The 21,873-nt window shown below is 37.6% G+C and overlaps 1 protein-coding gene and 1 long non-coding RNA gene across 10 annotated transcripts in view; one reads left to right on the top strand and one right to left on the bottom strand.

Annotated features, from left to right (window-relative positions):
- LOC106081357 (23 kDa integral membrane protein) overlaps window positions 1-21,873 on the bottom strand; it is a 92,991-nt gene that overhangs the window by 12,218 nt on the left and 58,900 nt on the right. The gene's annotated exons all lie outside the window — the stretch shown is intronic.
- LOC131998137 (uncharacterized) lies at window positions 11,156-11,602 on the top strand. The gene is made up of 2 exons (XR_009398601.1): window positions 11,156-11,343; window positions 11,404-11,602. It is a non-coding gene; the product is annotated as an uncharacterized LOC131998137 (long non-coding RNA).

Raw genomic sequence — 21,873 nt, 5'->3', positions numbered from 1 at the left:
ATAGTAAGATGGGTCCAAGAACCTTTGCTAATGTAGCTAGGGACAGTTTGGCGATAGTAGTTGTCGCCAAGGGAGAAGAACAGGGCTGCATACCTAGGAATAATTGGAGTGGGATAGTCAATGGACTGTTATCAGTGTACTTCGATGTTCTTGCGGAATTTCCAGTGCCTCCTCCAGTATGTGACGATGCAGGCTGGTATCGGGACCGATAAAGACTAATTGCCTACGGGGATCAACGCTCAATTGAAATGTATCGTTGTGCGCTGAAGATGATTGGAGAGATCTGGCCAGGTGCAGCACTAGATTTAGTCAAGAAGAAAGATATTCCTTCTCGACCAATGGCGCACGCTTGTATACCAAGGATTTCCTCAGATCCTGAATCCCTACTTAGAAGACTAAGGGAATCTAATCCTAAGGAAGAGTGGTTCCGCTGCTTTCTCACCTGCCCCTGGATGCGTACGGAAGCTCATCATGACAAGATCTAACGAATGTTGTGAGGATGAACTCTTGGCGGAATCAGAAGACAAGGCTTACACAACAATGGTGGAAGTGCTGAATCCTGACTATGGTCCGGATTCTTTACGGCAGGCTAGGGATCTGGAGATCAAAAACGATGGAACAGCAGAGGAACGCCTCAAGGTGGTGTACTGTCTCATCTACTTTGAAACTTTGGAAAAGGTGTAAAAGTGTGCGTATGCTGATGACGTGGCAATTGCGGTTAGGGGAAAGTTTCCCAACACTCTAAGAGATATACTTAAGGAAGCTCTACGTGCAACAGCGAAGTGGGGTATCGAAAGTGGGCTAGGTATAAATCCGTGCAAGACAGAAGTAGTTCTTTTCAGCAGAAGATACAAGTTGCCTACAATGGCACTTGTCTCCTTGGGAGGAGAGAATGTTCCATTAACAGGAAATTGAACTTCAAATCCAACATTTTGGAAAGGGCAAGAAAGGCAACTCTTGCCCTGTATACCTGCAACAGAGCCATTGGCTCTGTTACATACCCTCCATCCTATGCTGGAGGGTATAAAATACACAAAGGTTAACAATTTTCCCCTAGGATAACTATGTGGCCCGACACCCGCAATCAGCAATCTCGCCTGGCTGTCTAAGAAATTATTAAGGCCAACCGTATTTAAAACACCACATCTTAGCCACTCAACTACTTTTAAATTGCAATGATCTCAGGTTGGTATTCACAAAATTGGTCAGGTAGTCTTCTCGATACGCCCAATACCAGTTCGCGATCTTGAATCTTGACTTCTTGAGCCAATACGGCGCGCAATTCTCTTTCGATTTGGCTGAAATTTCGCATGAGGTGTTTTGTTATGACTTTCAATAACTGTGCTAAGTATGGCGCAAATCGGTACATAACCTGATATAGCTGCCATATATAAACCGATATAGGATCTTGATTTCTGGAGCGTCTAGAGGGCGCAATTCTCATCCGATTCGGCAGAAATTTCGTACAACGACTTATCTCATGACCTTCTACATACGTGTCTAACATGGTCTGAATCAATATATAGCTTAATACAGCTCCCACATAAACCGATCTCCCGATTTTGCTTTTTGAGCCCCTACAAGGCGCAATTCTTATCCGAATGAACTGAAATATTACACAATGACTTCTCAATTTTCAGCATTCATTTATGGTCCGAATCGGACTATAACTTGATATAGCTCCAATAGCATAACAGTTCTTATTCAACATTCTTTGTTTGCCTAAAAAGAGATACCGCGCATAGAACTTGACAAATGCGACCATGGTGAAGGGTATATAAGATTCGGCCCGACCGAACATAGCACGCGCTTACTTGTTTTTACTAATTTTTTGTCGATTCTATCCCACTGTGCGCCGCGAGAAAATGATGGTCATAGTTTAATAACAGGCGCCAATAACTCGCCTTGTATTATCGAGCATCATAGACACTCAGTATTTATAAACGATCCGGTGCCACCCGGCCTCTCACTTAGACTCTCCACTCGATACCGCTGATTGTCCGCAACTGCAGTTCCAGCTACTCCGTATGGAGCATTCCACTACCCGCAATCTGTGGATGAACTTCTCGTGACAATAATAAACACCACAACGAGCGGAGTTTAAAGTTCTAGCCAATGTGGTGCCCTTAGTTATACAAGGCCGGTGGTCTTTCTGTCCCTTCAACATGCCGATGCAAACAGATTATGTCTCCCTTTGTTATGCAACCAGCCCGCTCAATGTTATAGCAATGTAACCAAAGCTTCGCAGAATAAATGTAAATGTGAGCCTTCCTGGTAATTGTATTTATTTACTTATGTAGCCCGCTCTTTCTAACCAAACGTGTGTTCTATTAATAAATGACACACTTTGTATACACAAAAATATTTCTTTTTATACCCTCCACTATAAGTTGGGGGGTATACTAATTTCATCATTCTGTTTGTAACTACTCGAAATATTCGTCTGAGACCCCATAAAGTATATATATTCTTGATCGTCGTAACATTTTATGTCGATCAAGCCATGTCCGTCCGTCTGTCCGTCCGTCCGTCCGTCTGTCTGTCGAAAGCACTCTAACTTCCGAAGGAGTAAAGCTAGCCGCTTGAAATTTTGCACAAATACTTCTTATTAGTGTAGGTCGGTTGGGATTGTAAATGGCCATATCAGTCCATGTTTTGATATAGCTGTCATATAAACCGATCTTGGGTTCTAGAGTACGCAATTCTTATCCTATTGGAATGAAATTTTGCACGACGTGTTTTGTTATGATATCCAACAACTGTGCCGAGTATGGTTCAAATCGATCCATAACCTGATACAGCTGCCATATAAACCGATCTTGGGTCTTGACTTCTTGAGCGTCTAGAGTGCGCAATTCTCATCCGATTGGAATGAAATCTTGCACGACGTGTTTTGTTATGATATCCAACAACTGTGCCAAGTATGGTTCAAATCGGTTCATAACCTGATATAGCTGTCATATAAACAGATATAGGGACTTGATTTCTTGAGCTCTAGAGGTCACAATTCCTATCCGATTTGGCTGAAATTTTGCATGACGTACAACTCTGTCAAATAAGGTTCAAATCGGTTCATAACTTGATATATAAACCGATCTGGGATCTTGATTTTTTGAGTCTCTAGAGGTCGCAATTATTATTCGATTTGCCTGAAATTTTGTACGACGTATTCTCTCATGACCATCAACATACGTGTTTATTATGGTCTGAATCGGTCCATAGCCCGATATAAATCGATCTCTCTATTTTACTTCTTGGTCCCCAAAGGGCGCATATATATAATTTAATTGTGGTTAAAACCGGACCATATCTTGATATCGCTCTAATAGCAGAGCAAATCTTTTCTTATATCCTTTTTTTGCCTAAGAAGAGATGCCGGGAAAAGAACTCAACACATGCGATCCACCGTGGAGGGTATATAAGATTCGGCCCGGCCGAACTTAGCACGCTTTTACTTGTTATTGCATACGTTTGGTTATTTATTTATTTCAAAAAATTTATAATTTATTCTATTTTTGTAAAACACACGAGGTTAGAAACATTTTTCATTTCAATTTAGAAACATGATGGGCATTTCTATACTTAAATGAGGCAATTTCTAATGGTAAAATTGGCTTCTTTGTGCCTTATTAATACAGATTTTATTAAGCAGCCCAAACACAACAAATTATAATTAAAAAATAAACATGTAGGGGGGAATATTTGCAATGGTCCATCATATGCTTCTCCAGATGACGTTAATGGGAGTAAAAACAAGAATTAATGCGAGCTGGTTCTCACCTCTACTTTTGTTTAAAATGTTGAAAGAAGAACTGCCGGAAAAAAACAATTTTTTTTCGTTTCGAAGACCAGGTGTGCCAAAATAATAGCTACATTTTATTTAACTTTGTTGTGGTACTCAAAACAAGCAAAAGCGTGCTAAGTTTGACCGGGACGAATCTCATATACCCTTCACCATGGATCGCATTTGTCAAGTTTTTTTGCCCAATTTATCTTAATAGGTAGATAGGCAATAAATAAATTAGAATTGCTTTCAGTAGTTGCCAAATCGAGATTGGGAGATCGGATTACATGGTAGCTAAGCCAAATTTTAATTTTTTCTAAGCATTTTGAATAAGTATATTTTGATGTAATCACTAAACATTTCTTTAAAAATTTGTGTGCGCACTTTAAGAGCTCAAGAAGTACATTCGTGGGATCGGTTTATATGGGCACTATATCAGGTTATGAACCGATGCAGACCATACTTAGCACGAAAGTCATGGTAGAAGTCATTGTGCAAAATTCCAGCTAAATCGGAAAATCATAGGGCATTCTAGAGGTTCAGGAAGTACATTCGGCAGGTCGGTTTATATGGGGGCTATATAAGATTATGGACCGATTCAGACCATGCTTGGCACAAATGTTGGAGATCGTAGTATACATCTGTATGCAAAATTTCAGCCAAATGGTGGCTTTATCCAAATCTGAACCGATATGGCCTATTTGCAATCCCCAACGACCTACATCAAAATTTCAGGTGGCTAACTTCATCTGTTCGATCGCTATCATAATTTCCACAGACAGACGGACGGACGCATGGAGGAAGGGACGGAAGAAAATAAAAAATAAAAACTTTATAGGGTCCTAAATCAATACTTCGAAATATTACAAACGGATCGACTAGATTAGTATGCCCCCATCCAATGGTGTAGGGTATAATATATTATGAAGTAAAACCTTACTGAGTTTTGCAAGGCCGAATCTTGGGAGCCCACCACCAAGGATTCTGCTGAAAATTTACACAAATAAACTTAGTTGAAGGGCATATGTGTACCTTATGTACCAAAATTCTGACAAATCAGGCTAGAGGGTAAATTTTCCAGTTTGTAGATCGATTCCGATCATATTTACCATTGACATAGGATGTTGTTAAAAACACTCGCTGCAAAATTTCATCCAAATCGGATAAAAATTGAGGTTTCTAGGTGCATAAAATGCCAAATCGGGTGATCGGTTTATGTGGAAGTATATCAGGTTTTTGGACCACACTTCACACGATTGTTGGGAGTCTTCAAAAAACACTACGTGCGAAATTCCAGCCAAATCAGATAACAGTTGCTGCTCCAGGAGCTTAAGAGGTAAAATCGGAAGATCGGTTTCTATAGGAGCTATATCTAAATCTGAACCGATATGGCCCATTTGCAACCTCCAACGACCTACATCAATAAGAAGTGTCTGTGCAAATTTCAAGCGGATATCATTATTCGTTCGACCGCTATCGTGATTTCGACATACGGACATGGCTGGATCGACTTAAAATGTCAAAACGATCTAGAAAATACAGTTATATGCGAAACAGGTAGGGAATTTGCTTAAATTTGATATATAGAATTTCGAACATATTGTATATATTGTACTGCTGAAGAGTCTGTTGTTGGCTAAAAATGACTGCTGCTTAATTATGAAGGGTTTTTTAGAAGAAAATTTAGAACACATACGGTAATGTGTGTCTCAGTGGATGTTAATAATCACCACTGAATACATACTTTCCATAAACTTTTTTCTTTAAATTTAGAAACAAAAGGTCATGCCAATCATGTGCACGTTGGTAGAGCGATAACAAAAATGCGAGCTAGCTCAGCCACATTTCGAAATGTATACCAATGGATGGATCAGGTAGCCTCTTTACAGTTATATTCCACATATTAAAATCATCTCTTCCAACAAAATTTGTAAAAAAAATTCTAAAAAATGCCTAAAGTAACCAAAACATTTACCATGTAACCATAAAAAGTTGCATTGGCTTGTTAGTTGAAGTAGCAACAAGTAATGTTTGCTAATACAGCAACCCTATGTTTGCTGAAACTGCAGTAATGTATACTTTCCCATTTTCAGCAAACAAAAACTGCTGTTTTAGCAAACATTTTTGCTGTTTTGAATAACAAATTTGGTTGAGTGCAATTTTTAGAAAAATTTGAATTCGTGAATGTTTATGAATAACAAGTAAAATCGTCGTTCGGCCGGGCCGAATCTTATATACCCTCCACCATGGATCGAATTGGTCGAGCTCTTGCCACGGTATCTCTTTTTAGGCAAACAAAGGATATAAAAAAACAAATTGCTATGTTGAGCACAATTGAACTGAATATTGGAAACCTTCAATCAATATAAAGTATCTGTAGCTCTACGCGTTCGACCGCTATCGTGATTTCGAGACGATCAAGAATATATATACTTCATGGAGTCCCAGCTCAATATTTCGAGGTATTACAAACGCAATGACTAGATTAGTATACCCCCATCCTGTGGTGGCGGGTATAAAAAATGTCGCCATTAAATTCCAAATATGTCCAAAAGAAACGTGAATTTTGAAATATATTGTGTTATATTCTTTTAGTTATTCCGTTGTCAGTACATCGTTAAATCCATTTGCACCATACGAAAAAGTGAAATAATACTATCACAAATGTATCATGATCGCAACGACTGTGTTTCTCCTTAATAAGACATACTTGTTTACCCTCGAAATACTCCCACAACTTCCGCAATTTAAATGCAATCAAAAACAATACTTACAATGTGGTTTGCGAAAACGAAAACAAAAAAACAACACGTCATACTGCTCCAGCAATTGTTTATAGATTTCCCCAATTCGTTACTTTTTGGAAACAAAAAAGCATCAAATTAAAATGCTGCGTTATATCCCATGAAGGATTAAAAATGTATTTTTTGCATGCCAATTTTCCAAATTTGTTGATATTTTTTTTTTTAATTCAAAAAGTTTTTATCCAAATCGATATTATTCTTAGAAACATTTCCAAAAAGGCAAAGTTTTACCATACAATAAAAAACTAATTGTAAATCATACATATGCAAATGGGCAATTCGTCTACACTTGAGTGTAACAAAGTTATTTGACATCACGTGAATTAAGTCATCACTACTCAAGGTGTGAACATACAGTAGGTCGTGACATAACTCTATATATCTAAAGTCATGTATAGAATGACCAAATCAGTAAAGCTTGAAATATTTTAACATAAACTAGTTTTTAAACTGAAAAGCAACAGATGTAGATCCACTGAAAGCGAAAACGTATAAGTTAACGAAGAATAATCTCCAAAAAAGTGGTAATATTTCAAAAATACCTTATATTCTACTTCGACTCACTCACATCATGATATGTTGTTGTCTTCTTATAATACATACTTAGTAGTTATAAATCGTAATGTAAAGAATAGTTCAAAACAATTTGCACCCTAAAAGTCATTACAACGCATGGTTGTAATTAGGTTAAGTAAGGTTAGGTTGAAAAGAGGGTGCAGATATCAATCTGCCCCATGCCACTATGGACATACACCTAAGCCAGTAATCGGCTTGCTGTGCGCTCCAAAAACTATAAGGTAACCTCTAAAAAGAAAATTTTAAGTAAGGAATTCCGTGCTATTTACAAAATCCCTAATGGTTTTCAATACCACTCCCCTAAGTTGATTCATATCCGATATTGTGTCTCCACCCAAGTACCGGTATCTGTTGAACGCGAAAATCGGGCAATGACAAAGGCAATGATCCAACGTCTCATCATCTTCCCCGCACACCCTACACATGCTATCACTTGCTGCACCGATTTTACATAAGTGAGCTCGTATGTGCTCCTATGTGTCCCGTTATGATGCCAATAGCTATACTGACCTCCTTCTTGCTTCCTTTCAGTAATAACCTCGTCTTCTCACGATCTGGATCCCCCCATAGGATTTTCGCCGTCCGACCGTTCCCTGTTCCACAATGTTGCATGCGCATTCGTCGCCCACACCCTTAACTCGGACTGCGTCGACCCGAAAGGCTTCGGGTTAACCAAGTTTACTGACGGCAGTCCTCTGGCCTTCACCGCCAAATCGTCAGGTTGTAATTGCTTTTGCTGTTAAAGTTTAACTTAACAGCGATTTTAACAAAACTTAATTTAAATTTGGTATATGTTTATTCGACAGAATTCCTTTATAAAACTGTCAAAAAAAAAACCTCTTTGAGGGCTTCATTAAGTTTTGTGAATACGGCCATAATAGTATATGTATTTTTAATCGTAATATTGCCAAATTGAAAACTTATAAATGCTAAGCTAACCTTTTTTTTGGCGAAACATGCTAGAATATTTTATTCTCAATTCTATTGTCAGATATTGCTAGCATTTCAGATATGAACACCTTTAATGACATCATACCGGTAGTCGAATATCTAATCTCAAAATAAAAAAAGATTACCTCCACGTTTAAATGATAAAACGTTTTAAGAGAAATTTCAAGAAATAGATTTTCGAAAAAGCGATTAAATCCAACACAAAAACACGCCAAATACATTAAGTTCGGTGGAGTCGAATGTTATGTACACCATGACCATGGATCAAGCGAGTTTCTTTTATATGCCCCACCATAGGACGGATCTATACTTATCTTGTTATTCCGTTGATAACACCTAGCAATTGTGATCTACGACCCTATAAAGTACACATAAAGTTGATCTAGATAAAGTCATCGACAAAAGTATTTTGACCAACCATGTGTATGCCCTGGAAAAAAATTGTAGGTATGTGGACAAGAAATCCACGCTACAATAAGACAAAAACACATACAGTTGGAAATGTGACAGCCAGTAGGACAAGGAGGCGACTTTAAAGCCTTCACACCTAAAGATTTCTGGTGATGACCATACCAATGGGTTGAATCATGTTTGGTAATCGGCTTGTTGTGCGCTCTAAAAACTAAAAATTAACATCGTAAAAGAAAGTTTTAAGTTAGGAATTCCGTGCTACTTACAAAATCCTTAATTGTTTTTCATACCACTCCCCTTAGTTCATTTCTGGTATCGTGTCCCCACCTAAATACCGGTCGCGCGAAATCCGGGAATTGCTCCAACGTCTAATCATCTTCCCCACATGCTATCACACGCCGCACCGATTTTGCATAAGTCAGCTCATAGTTCTATGTAATAGCCTCGTCTTCAAACAATCTGGACCTCCCCATAGGACTTCCGGCGTTCTACCGACCATTCATCATTCATCGCCCACGCCCATTACTCGGACTGAAGCATGGGTACTTGTGAAGCAGATGAGGCAGTGCTTGGAGTATTTGAGAAAAATATATGGACCAGTTTGCGATACTGGAGAAAATAGGCGACGTATGAACCACGAGCTATATGACGACGATAGCACAGTTATCGACGACGCATCAAACTACAACGGCTGCGTTAGCTAGGTCATGTTGTCAGAATGGATGAAGAAGCTCCAGCAAAGAAGTCTTTTGAAGGCATACAAGGTGGTACACGCAAACCGGAAAGGCCAATAGCCCGATGGAAAAATCAAGTGGTGGGAGACACCTAGAAACTTGGTGTCAGAGATTTTAAAATGAGCGCAGAAGATCGAGGCGCTTGGAACGCTATTCAATTAAAGTCAAAGTAAGTAAAGATGTTCATAGTCGACGTCCTCGCGTTGGTACCACTCCACTTCACGCATTCCATGATTGCCCGGATCTCTACCTGCAGGGTCGTATTATGGTCAGCCAGTCTAAAACTGATCTCAGTCACTGGGTTCTCAATGTGGACCCAGGCCCACTTTGATGTTCTGTCATTGCAGGACAACTGCTTAAACAGCAGCAAAATGAACTACTGACAGGCAGCGGTTGTTTGCTATTTTCAGCAGACTTTTTTCCATGAGTGTAGCCTGCCATCGTACGCACTTACACGTTTTCATCTATGGTGATACCACAGGAACAGGAGAGAAAGAAGCGCCCAGAGAAATTAGTCTGTTGATATTAAAAATTGAAAACTTTTGGTTGAACCCATACAAAATTTATCAACTTCTAAACAGCAATGAAAGCATAATTTAATAGTTGTAGTTATTTTGTAGAAAATTTGAAAAAAAAACTGCACATTAAATGCTTGTAAATAAAGATAAGACGGAATGTAAAATTTTTTGAAATAAAATTCAAAATTTTTGAGCTAAACTTTTTACAATTCTAAAACAGCAGAAAATGTTTGCGATATAATATGAAAAAACCTTATGAAATATAAACAGCTACTGAGACAAACATCTCTATTTGCCTACTGATCTCATTCAAGAACTTCCTTAAATCTGCCTGTGCCAACAGTTTTTTGGTCTACCTATGAGAAACACAAATCTCTATTTGTCTATTGGTCAATATCATTCCATAAACTTCCTTAAATCCTTAAATTGTGCCAAAAAAATTTTCTTGCTTTACCTACGTATTGGCCCTTCTTACTCTTCGTTTTTGAAAGGACCCTATTTATTCGGTTTTTCTGATATTTTTTTTTTTTTAACAACAACAACAATCCATCTATCTTGTTCGATAAAGTAGAACAACAACAGTGCAATGGTATTTTAAACAGGGAAATGTCGCATAAATGGTCATCATTACATCAACGAGTGTTGTGTGGCTGTGTGACAGGAATCTTATATTTCCAAAAATTTCTCTCTCATTTTGTTTCTTCTAACAAACCCACCATAAATTAAGCAGCAGTAGTTTTCAGCAGACAACAGACTTTTCAGCACTCAGCCTGCTGCTCGGAAATCGCAGAACTGCTGCTGTAGTAGCAGCAAAATTAACTAATTACAGTCAGCAGACAGTTTTTGCTATTTTCAGCAGACTTTCTTCAATAAGTGTAGTTACATTGAGAAGATTACCACACCACTGCAGTATGTATCAAGCGGAGCTCCTTGCAATTAAAGAAGTGGAGGAATGGCTAAGATATAAAGTCATAACGACGCCTGACATAAATATCTTCCCAGACAGTTAGGCAGCCATTAAAGCCCTGGAGAAAGTATTTTTGAACTCAAAGATCGCCTTCGAGTTTCGCACATCACTTACAGAGATGGTCAAGGATATACAATATAATCTAAAATTATATATTTTTTTTATTTTAAAAGACAATGATACAAGAATTTATCAGATTTGTTCTTTGTTTGGCAATTTGAGCCAAATCATTATTTATGTTATCTATCCTGAAAGGGTGTTTTGGGATTAATGGCAACTAGTATGATATTATGAAGAATAGCTTGTGAAAGAAAATAAGGAATTATATGATTTTTATTATGACAATGATTGAAATTTAACAGAAATGTCAAAAGTCATAAGAGAATTTTATGAAAATCAGTTGGCAAATATTGTAATTACATTATTCCAATGGGAGATATCTCTTCGATTCCTTCCAATTTCGAAAGTCTTCCTTTTTAGGTAAAGAAAATGTTATCAAATTTAAACATGATCAGATGAAAATTTGTGATCCGTACTTAATACGTAAATAAACATGGGCAATGGAAACCAGACAGAGTGACATGGCTTTATCTAATCAGTAAGTGATTCAAAATCGACCCGTATTCTAATGTATCTCTCTACTTTGAGCGTTTTATAGACAAGAATAAAAAGTGTCAGAGAAAATGTACTATTCACAATTATCAGAAGGCTACAACTTCAATGAATCAGTTTCCAGTGGGCGTAACATTATTTAAAGAATTCTAAACTGTTAGATATGTTCAGAAATTTCCCACCATATGTAAGAAACTTCAATAAAAAAACGAATTCTCATTTCTTACGAAATGTATTAAGTAAAATTTGTACTGAACTGAGAATGAACCCTTCAACAATATTTCAGAATGCACACCTACAATATGAACTTGGCGATAACAAATAGTGTTCATTTCAAGAAATTGTATTTTTTAAATAACCAATAACACATTAGCCGCCTTATCAATTTACAAGTGCTTGTTGACTGTTATAATATCCACAAATGTTACTGTGGAATGTACAGTACTCACGATAATAAAAATTGTGTTGCTTCAATTGGCTTTATTGACATTTTATACACATTAGCAATGGGGCGAAAACGTAGCCGCAGATATTCTATCGTCCCGCAGCAATTTACCCCCAGATATCAAAGTGCACTCATCGAACAGCCTTGAAAAAATATGCACTCTAGTACACCCAATTTTATATTTGTGTAAATTAGTGCATTTTTTGTAACACCCAGAAGGAAGAGAGCTAAACCCATTAATAAGTATACCAATCCACTCACAATCATTTTCTGATTCGATTTACCTATATCCGTCTGTCCATGTTAATTGGCGTACAAATTACAGGTCGCAATTTTCATTCGATAATCTTCAAATTGGCACAAGCATATTTTAGCCTAGAGACGAAACCTATTGAAAGTAAAAAAAATCAGTTCAGATTTGGACATAGCACCCACATACATATATGTATGTTTGTCCGATTTGAACTTCTAATGCAAATATGTGGTCATTTGTCAACTGATTCACTCGAAATTTTGTGGCGGGAAGGTTTTTTTAATTACTCTCAATATTACTTTTGAATTTCATAGAAATCGGTTCAGATATAGTAATAGCTCCCATATATATATTTGGCCCGATTTTCACTTCTAGAGCCTCTGCAAGCATATTTATTCACTAATCTTCCCAATATTTTTTCACTACGTTTTTCTCTACGACTACCATAATGTCTAAAGAGATTTGTCGAAATCGGTGCAGATTTAGATATAGCTCCCATATATATGTCCATACGACTTTGAGTAATTTGCAACAATGTGGTCATTTGTCAACCGATTGTCACGCAAAATGGCACATATAAATCTCTTATATGACTGTTGACATTTTTGTTAAAATTTATCAAAATCGGTTCGGATTTATATTTAGCTTCCATATACACAATTATTTTGCCCAATATGCACATTTGGACCGTAGTTACTACAAATTTTGAACACATTCGCTCGAAATTTGATATGGATTGCAATTTCTACTTATAGGGTAGTCGGTAGTTGGCATCGTCCGATTTTGGCCTTTCCTAACTTGTATTGCAATGGGAACTTGATGAGACTGTGTATATAAAACTTTAAATGATCAACCGACAAGAAGACAGTGACCCTGACCTTGTCAATAATCTTATTGAAATCATATACAGCTGTCTGAGCAACTTATATGCACTCATGAAATTTCTCAGGAATGCAGTCAAGAATATGTATCACAAACATAAGTAAATAAGCATTCCGTTAAGGAAAAAAGAAGAATTCTCGCATATTAATGATTGCTGTCCGATTCTAGTTATACCAACCACCATAGGATAAGGGTATACTAATCTAGTCATTCCGTTTGTAACACCTCGAAATATTCGTATAAGACCCAATAAAGTATATATATTGTTGATCGTCCCGAAGTTCTGATTCGATCGAGCCATATCCGTCCGCCCGACTGTGCCAAGTGCGATCCAAATATATCTTCCATATGAACCCATCTCCCGATTTGACTTCTTGAACCCCAATTTTTGTCCTATTTGGCTGACATTTTGCACATAGTGTTCTGTTATGACTTCCAACAACTGTGCAAAGTACAGTGAAAATCGGTATTTAACCTAATATAGCTCCTATATAAACCGATCTGCCGATTTGACTTCTTGAGCCCTTACAAACCGCAATTTTCGTCCGATTTAGCTTCAACTTTGCATGTATTGTTTTGTTGCGACTTTCAACAACTGTGCCAAGTACGGTCTAAGTCGGTCTATAACCATAAAAAATTGATCTCGATTTGACTTCTTGAGCCCTTGCAAACCGTAATTATTGTCGGATTTGGCTAAAATCTTGCAAGGGATGTGCTGTTATGACTTCCAACAACTGTGCTAAGAAGAGTCTTAATCACTCTATAACCTGATATAGCTCCCATATAAACCGGTCTCTCGATTATCCTTCTTCGGTTCGTAGAGGTTTTAATTTTTGCTGGTTTTGCAGAAGTTTGTTATGTAGGATAAATTTATGCCTTTCAACTAAATTTATTTTGTAATAATACTTAGACGAGAGCCGTTGCCGGCGTCTAGCGGTCGAAGCCATCAATACAACTTCCAACAGTTGCACAGAATCATGTGTACCATGGAAGTAGTGTAATTGTCGCAGAAAAAAAGTCTGTCATTACACAAAAACACATGCATTGGGAAAAAGTACAGCTAATCGATAGGGTTGTCGAACGTGGTTAATGTGGTAATTGAATTATAGAGGCGTTTTCGCAATAAATACGATTTAAATACAACATACCAACGCACGTCCCTTGAAGCTTTCACACCTTATATGGTTGAAAAGTCTTCTAATCAAAGGTGGTTGGTGTCTGTTGCTAACTCTGCTATCCGAAGAAAGTCTCCGATCATTGAGATCGTCTCGAAAGAGAAACAAACTAGGTTAGGTTAGGTTGAAAAGAGGGTGCAGATATTAACCCGCCCCATGCCACTATGGTTTGTTGTGCGTTCTAAAAACTATAAAGTAACATCTAAAAAGAAAATTTTAAGTTAGGAATTCCGTGCTACTTAAAAAAACCCTTAATTGTTTTCAATACCACTCCCCTAAGTTGGTTCATGTCTGGTATTGTGTCCCCACCTAAATGCCGGTATCTGTTAGACGCGAAAGCCGAGCAATGACAAAGGAAATGCTCCAACGTCTCATCATCTCCCCGCATGCCCTACACATGCTATCACTTGCCGCACCGATTTTATATAAGTGAGCTCTTAGTCCTATGTGTCCCGTTATGATACCAATAGCTATACTGACCTCCTTCTTGCTTCTTTTCAGTAATAGCCTCGTCTTCTCACGATCTGGATCCCCCCATAGGATTTTCACCGCCCTAACGAACTTTTTGCTGTTCCACAATGTTGCATGCGAATTCGTCGCCCATTCCCTTAACTCGGACTGCGTCGACCCGAAACCAAGTTTATTGACGGCAGTCCTTTGGCCTTCACCGCCAAATCGTCTGCCCTTTCATTTCCCCTTACTCTGTTATGGCCCGGCAACCAAACGATGCAGACGATTTGGAAATTTAATGCCCTAACAGGCAAAACTATTCCGAAAGCAGAATAGAATACCAACCCTTAGCGTGTCTTCCATAGACGGACGGACATCACTAGATCGACTTATAATTTTATAACGATCAAAAATTTACAGTGAGCGTCAAGTGTACCTATCCGTAAACAAGTTTTTAAGTTTCTATTTTGGTTTTTCAAGTTTAAGTAGAGAACTTAATTCTCTTAAAAAAAAAACTAAAATCTTGTATGTATTTAAAAATCAATTTGTTCTTGTTTGTTTGTTTGTATGCTTTATTTAGACTCAAAAACGGCTAAACCGATTTTCTTCATATTTTCACAAATGGTATGGAATAGACCAGTGGTGAAAATAGTGTACATAATTTTTCGACATATGAAGGGGGTAGGACAACTTTGAGATAGTCAGTAACTTTATCTACCTCGGCACCGCCGAAAGCGAAACAAGTAACACCAGTTTTGTAATAAAACGAAGGATAATATTGGCTAACAGGTGCTACTTTGGATTGGGCATACAGCTCATAAGCAAAGCCACCTCTTGACAGACGAAAACTACTCTGATGCTGATACTACCCGTGTTATTGTATGGCTCCGAAGGTATTTGCGCATACAGATGAGGTGGTACTTAGAGTGTTTGAGAAAAAAACCCTTCGTAAAATATATGGACCAGTCTGCGTTAATGGAGCATATGGGCGTCGTATGAACCACGAGCTGTATGACAACGATAGCGTCAACGCATCAAAATACGACGGTTGCGTTGACTAAGCATTGTTGTTCGAATGGATGGACAAGCTCCAGCAAAGAAGTCTTTTGATGGCGACCATAAAAGAAACCGCAAAAGGGGACGACCAAAACTCCGATGGAGTGACCAAGTGGAAAGCGACATCTCGAAACTGGGTGTTAGAAATTGGAGAAGAACATCTATTCTACGTTCGGCTAGAGGAATACATTTTCTGTAAGGGCCACATAAAGTAAAATAAGAAGGGGGTTGGACACTCAAAGTTTTTAAAAAGGCCAGATGCAATTCCAGCGAAAATTTGTTTGCGTTTTAATAGTAATCTCAAATCAAAAAATTTATCATCCAAATTTTGGGTGGAGTAACTGGTGTCACGGAGGCCACCACCAAAACATGTCAAAGGCATACATATATAGCCTAATCATGACAATATGGGACTAGAAGATATTTTGGAGTAAAAAACTAATTTTATCCAATTTGGAGCAAAGTATTGGAGGTTATTCCACCACAATAATTCCTCCAAACCGGAAATATTTACTGACCTTGGCAACATGGGGCTCAAATGAAAGGTATTTGAAAGTAGAGCACCAATTTGAATGCGGGGACATACCGACCAGGAAATAGTAGAATATAAAAAAATCAAAAGAAAAAGGTGTTATTTACATTGTAAAAGAATGTAAATGAAGAGTCACAAATAAAAATTATTTAAAAAAAAATATTTTGTACACTTTTTTTTGACGCTCACAGTATAGACTTAGAAAGATCTTATACCAATACTTCAAAGTGCTACAAACAAAATGGCGAAGTTCATATTCTTCCTAACTTATGCTCGCAGATGTAAAAAAGAAGCTGTCCCATCAAATTACCAGAACACCTAAGCCTATTATCATATTATTGTTGATTTAAGAAATTCAGTACTACCATAATATTTCATTAATACTTTAAATGTCACTTTCCTAATCTACTTTAGTTGTTTTTCCCTTATTTAGCTAGACTCTTCTATAATGTCCATCCCGAAGTGGCGCAGACACTTGCCCCACATTATGCCACCACAAAGTGAATATCGGTAAATATTCTATGAAAAAACCTCGGTTGGACTGGTCCGAAGTAGTATAACGTTTAAAAAAGACGAAAGTCGGAGTTTAATTACTCTAGATCTATACTTTAGACTTCATACGTAATGAATATAACATTTAAAGTATTTCGTCTAAACTACAAATTTTGTACGAAGAATTAGTGTCAAACTTAAAACAAAACAAAAAAAGACTTAAAAGCGCTATGAAAATAAGCGAAGACGACTTCAATTGTGGCGGGTCGCAGTTGGAACCGATTCGTATTAAGAAAAATTCCACCTAACTTTGGTTGAAAATACCTATTGACTCTAGGCCCAACATGGATCAAACATCATCCCAAGATCTCTCTAAACAGACATACAAGGTGTTTGGCAGTTGAGTATTAATTTTCTTAAAAAATCTTGTATATAAAAATTATTTGTTTGTTTGTTCCGTATAGACTCAAAAACGGCTGAACCGATTACCTTGAAATTTTCACTGATTGTGTAGGTTGGTTTGGAGGGAAACAAAGGCTATATAATTTTTTGATATCGGAAGGGGGGCGGACACACCCTCTTACCCCAAAAGTACTAGCCAAAAATAAAAGTGTACCGATCGGGACAATATGGGACTCAAATGAAAGGTATTCAAGATTTGAGTACGAATTTCATATCAAAAATTGGGTCCAAATAACTGGGGGGCATCCCCAACCCCAAAACCCCCTAAAATAGGTTTTTTGGACGATCATGACAATATGGGACTCAAATGAAAGGTATTCGGGAGTAGATTATGGATATGGAGGAACCGGCTTTATTATTCGTTGATATCGGAAGGGGGCGGACCCTCCCCCGTTACTCCAAAAACACCACGCAAAATCAAAAGTGGACCGATATGACAATATGGGTATCAAATCAAAGGTATTGAAGAGTAGAATGCGAATATGGAAGTCGCTCTTACCCCAAAACTTCTCCAAACAGACAAATTGAGCGTTTATATCAATATGGGGCTTAAATGAAAAGTATTCGGGAGTAGATAACGAATCTGCTTTCAATATGGGGCTTAAATGAAAGGTATTCGGGAGTAGATTGCGAATCTGCTATACAAAATCATATTGAAGTATAGGGGCCCACACCAATCCCCCGAAAATGTCCCAAATGGGCATATTAACCAATTATGAGTATATGGGACTCGGTTTGTTTGTTTGTTCCGGCAAACCCGATTTTGTTCAAATTTTCACAGATTGTATAGGTTTTTCTGGAAGGAAACATAGGTTATATAATTTTTTTAATATCGGATGGGGACCACCCAACACTCGGCACATGAATATATAGACCAATCACGACAATATACGACTCAAACGAAAGGTGCTTGAGAGAAAAACGAATTTGATATCCAATTGAAGAGCCATGTGTTTGGGAGTCGCCCCACCCAAAAATATCTATTTACGGGCCATTGCAAAATGTGACTTCTATAAAAGCTATTTGGGAGTAGAGTACGAAATTGATAACCACTCCACCCCCAAACAGAACTTTTTTCTGCGTGATAAGCAGATATGGGCTACAGTGACACGAATTCGATATCCACATTCAAGGCGAAGGGGGTGGGGACAACCCCAAAAAGACACTAGAGAGTAAAAGAAGGCGCAGGGGAATGGGCCCGGTTCGTCTAGTAATAAATAAAATAGTCATCTAATTGTGATGTGTTTTTTAGGATACAAACAAAATTCGCTTAGGTTAGGTAGAAGAGAAGGTGCAGATATTAAATCGATCTATCCATCGATGACACATAAAAATATTGGTTGCCCAAAAAGTAATTGCGGATTTTTTAAAAGAAAGTAAATGCATTTTTAATAAAACTTAGATCATTCTAAGTTTTATTACTTTAATCAAATATATAATTGCCATTTTGTTCGATAACCTTTTGCCATCTTCCCGGCAAATTTAGCATTCCACGCTCATAGAACTTCTGGCCTTTATCTGCAAAAAACTGAACCAAGTGCGATTTTATAGCCTCATCATTGCCGAAAGTTTTACCATTTAAGGAGTTCTGCAAAGATCGAAATAAATGGTAGTCTGATGGTGCAAGGTCAGGGCTATATGGTGAATGCATCAAAAGTTCCCAGTTTTTGGCGAGTGACCAAAGATGTGTGCGGTCTAGCGTTGTCCTGGTGGAATATGACACCTTTACCATTGACCAATTCTGGTCGCGTCTCCTTGATGGCTGTATTCAATTTGTCCAATTGTTGACAGTAAACATCCGAATTAATCGTTTGGTTCCTTGGAAGCAGCTCAAAATATACCACACCCTTCCAATCCCACCAAACAGACAGCAAAACCTTCTTTTGGTGGATATCAGCCTTTGAAGTGGTTTGAGCTGGTTCACCATGCTTGGACCATGATCGTTTTCGACTAACGTTGTTGTAAACAATCCATTTTTCATCTCCAGTTATGATTCGTTTTAAAAACGGATCGAATTCATTGCGTTTAAGGTGCATATCACAAGCGTTGATTCGGTTTATTAAATGAATTTCTTTCAATACATGTGGTACCCATATTAAAATTGACGCCAAACAAACAAATGTAAACAAAATTTCGCTCACTTTTTTTCAAAAGCAAGCTAAAAGTAACAGCTGATAACTGACAGAAGAAAGAATGCAATTACAGAGTCACAAGCCTTTGAAAAAATTTGTCAACGCCGACTATATTACCGACAATTACTTTTTGGGCAACCCAATATGTCACGGTTTTTGGTTAAGGTTAGTAGAAGTCAAATGACTCCAAAACATTTATTTTGTAACATCATGTCAAGGACTTAAGGTCAGACATTGTACATTCTCAATGTAGTTTTTGCATTGCTGATATTTAATAACCCATGTTGAATATATTTTTGTTTTCTCGATAAATTTTCTTACAAGCAATGTGTTTTCCTTTTTCGTATCTCGGTGCCATTCATGCATTTCGCGCCAGAACTGATATGGCAGAATATAAACAAGAACATTTATTCAAGTATATGGTTGAAAAAAAGAAAGATCATCGACATCGTGTCGTTCTCATTTTTCTATTCTAGGGTATTTTCACTTAATCATTCCGTTTGCAACACATCGCAATATCAATTTCCGGCCCTTTAAAGAATAAATTTGCTGTGTTTTATTTTTTGAACTGGATAGAAAAGCCGTGAACGTAAAAAATAAAACTCAAAAAAATTTTCCAATAAAAACCTGCTTGTTTGCCATGAAGTGGTAACGCCTTTTGCCAACCTATCAAAACAATACGAGGAATAAATGGCAAATATTTGTAAAATTTATAACTACAATTGGCAAAACATGTTTAATAAAATGTATTAATGTTATTTATGCACGCAATTTTATAAAAAAAAACTAGCCGAACAAGTCCCGCTCCGCTCCCCCTTCTTTTACATTATATGAAACAAGATTATCCTTTGAATATATATTTTCGACAATTAAAGAGCTTTTACTGAAATACCATGCTACGAAAATGGCATGTGTATATCGCTTGACTAACAGTATAACAATATAAATACCTTTATTTGAATCCCATATGATCTTCATTGGTCTATGAGTTCACTCGAAGGATTAAGGGTCATCTAAGTTTGGATGTTAGATGTACTCCACTTTTCAAAAAAAAAAAAAAAAAAAAAACTTTATTTGAGCCAAATACGCTCATAGGGATTTTGGGAGTGGGAAGGCCCCCAGGGTGGTGGTTTGTGGAATAGTTGATGGTGTTGACCTCCAGAAGCTTGGTCCCAAAAGTGAGTATTAATTTCGTGCTCTGTTCCCAAATACCTTTTATTTGAGTTTCATACTGCCATGGTCGGTAAATAGGTATGTCCAATTTAGGGGTGTTTTGGGGGGTCTCCCAGACACTTACTACAACTGCTAAATTTTCCATGAACATTCCATTTAGGAACAGGGGATACTTCTCTCATTTAAATGAGTGCAGTCCGATTAAATTTTAAGTTCAATGACAAGGGGCCTCCTTTTTATGCCGAGTCCGAACGGCGTGCCGCATAGCAACACCACTTGGTAGAGAAGTTTAACATGACAGGATACCTCACAAATTTAGCCAGCATTTGTAAGGGTATAACCACCACTGAAAATTTTTTCTGATGTTCACTCCGGGATTTAAACCCAGGCTTTCGGCGTCATAGGTGGACATCATCATATTGTCATTGGTTTGGGAAGAGGCATCCACCGAACACTTGGTCAAACATTTGGATTCCAGTTCGTATTCAACTCCCAATTTCTTTCTTTCATACTCAGTTCTTTAATGAGCAAAATCGGACCATATTAAGATAGATATAATATAGCTGATATATAGAACGATCTACTGATTGAGGATATAGAGCACCTAAATTTCTTATTCATCATACGATTTCGCTGAATCTTGGAACTGTGAGTAGCACTAGGCTAGGATATAAGAAAAAATTTGCTCTGCTATTAGAGCGATATCAAGATATGGTCCGGTTTGGACCACAATTAAATTATATGTTGGAGACCTGTGTAAAATGTCAGCCAATTCGAAAAAGAATTGCGCCCTTTGGGGGCTCAAAAAGTGAAATAGAGAGATCCATTTATATGGGAGCTGTATCGGGCTATAGACCGATTCAGACCATAATAAACACGTATGTTGATGGTCAAGAGAGGATCCGTCGTACAAAATTTCAGGCAAATTGGAAAATAATTGCGACCTTTAGAGGCTCAAGAAGTCAAGATCCCAGTTCGGTTTATATGGCAGCTATATCAGATTATCAAACGATTTGAACCTTATTTGACACAGTTGTTAAAAATAAAAATTAAATACGTCATGCAATATTTCAGCGAAATCGGATAGGAATTACGCCCTCTAGAAGCTCAAGAAGTCAAATCCCCAGATCTGTTTATATGACAGCTATATCAGGTTATGGACCGATTTAAACCAAACTTGGCACCTTTGTTGGATATCATAACAAAATAATTTGTGCAAAATTTCATTCATACTTGGCAAAGTTGTTGGACACCATAATAAAACACGTCGTACAAAATTTCAATCCAATCGGATAAGAATTGCGCACACAAGAGGCTCAAGAAGTCAAGACCCAAGATCGGTTTATATGGCAGCTATATCAAAACATGGTCCGATATGGCCCATTTACAATACCAACCGACCTTCACTAATAAGAAGTATTTGTGCAAAATTTCAAGTGGCTAGCTTTACTCCTTCGGAAATTA

The sequence above is a fragment of the Stomoxys calcitrans genome, chromosome 5, assembly GCF_963082655.1.
Source record: "Stomoxys calcitrans chromosome 5, idStoCalc2.1, whole genome shotgun sequence".
In the NCBI taxonomy this organism is placed as follows: Eukaryota; Metazoa; Arthropoda; class Insecta; order Diptera; family Muscidae; genus Stomoxys; species Stomoxys calcitrans.
This window is presented reverse-complemented; position numbering and strand designations above follow the sequence as displayed.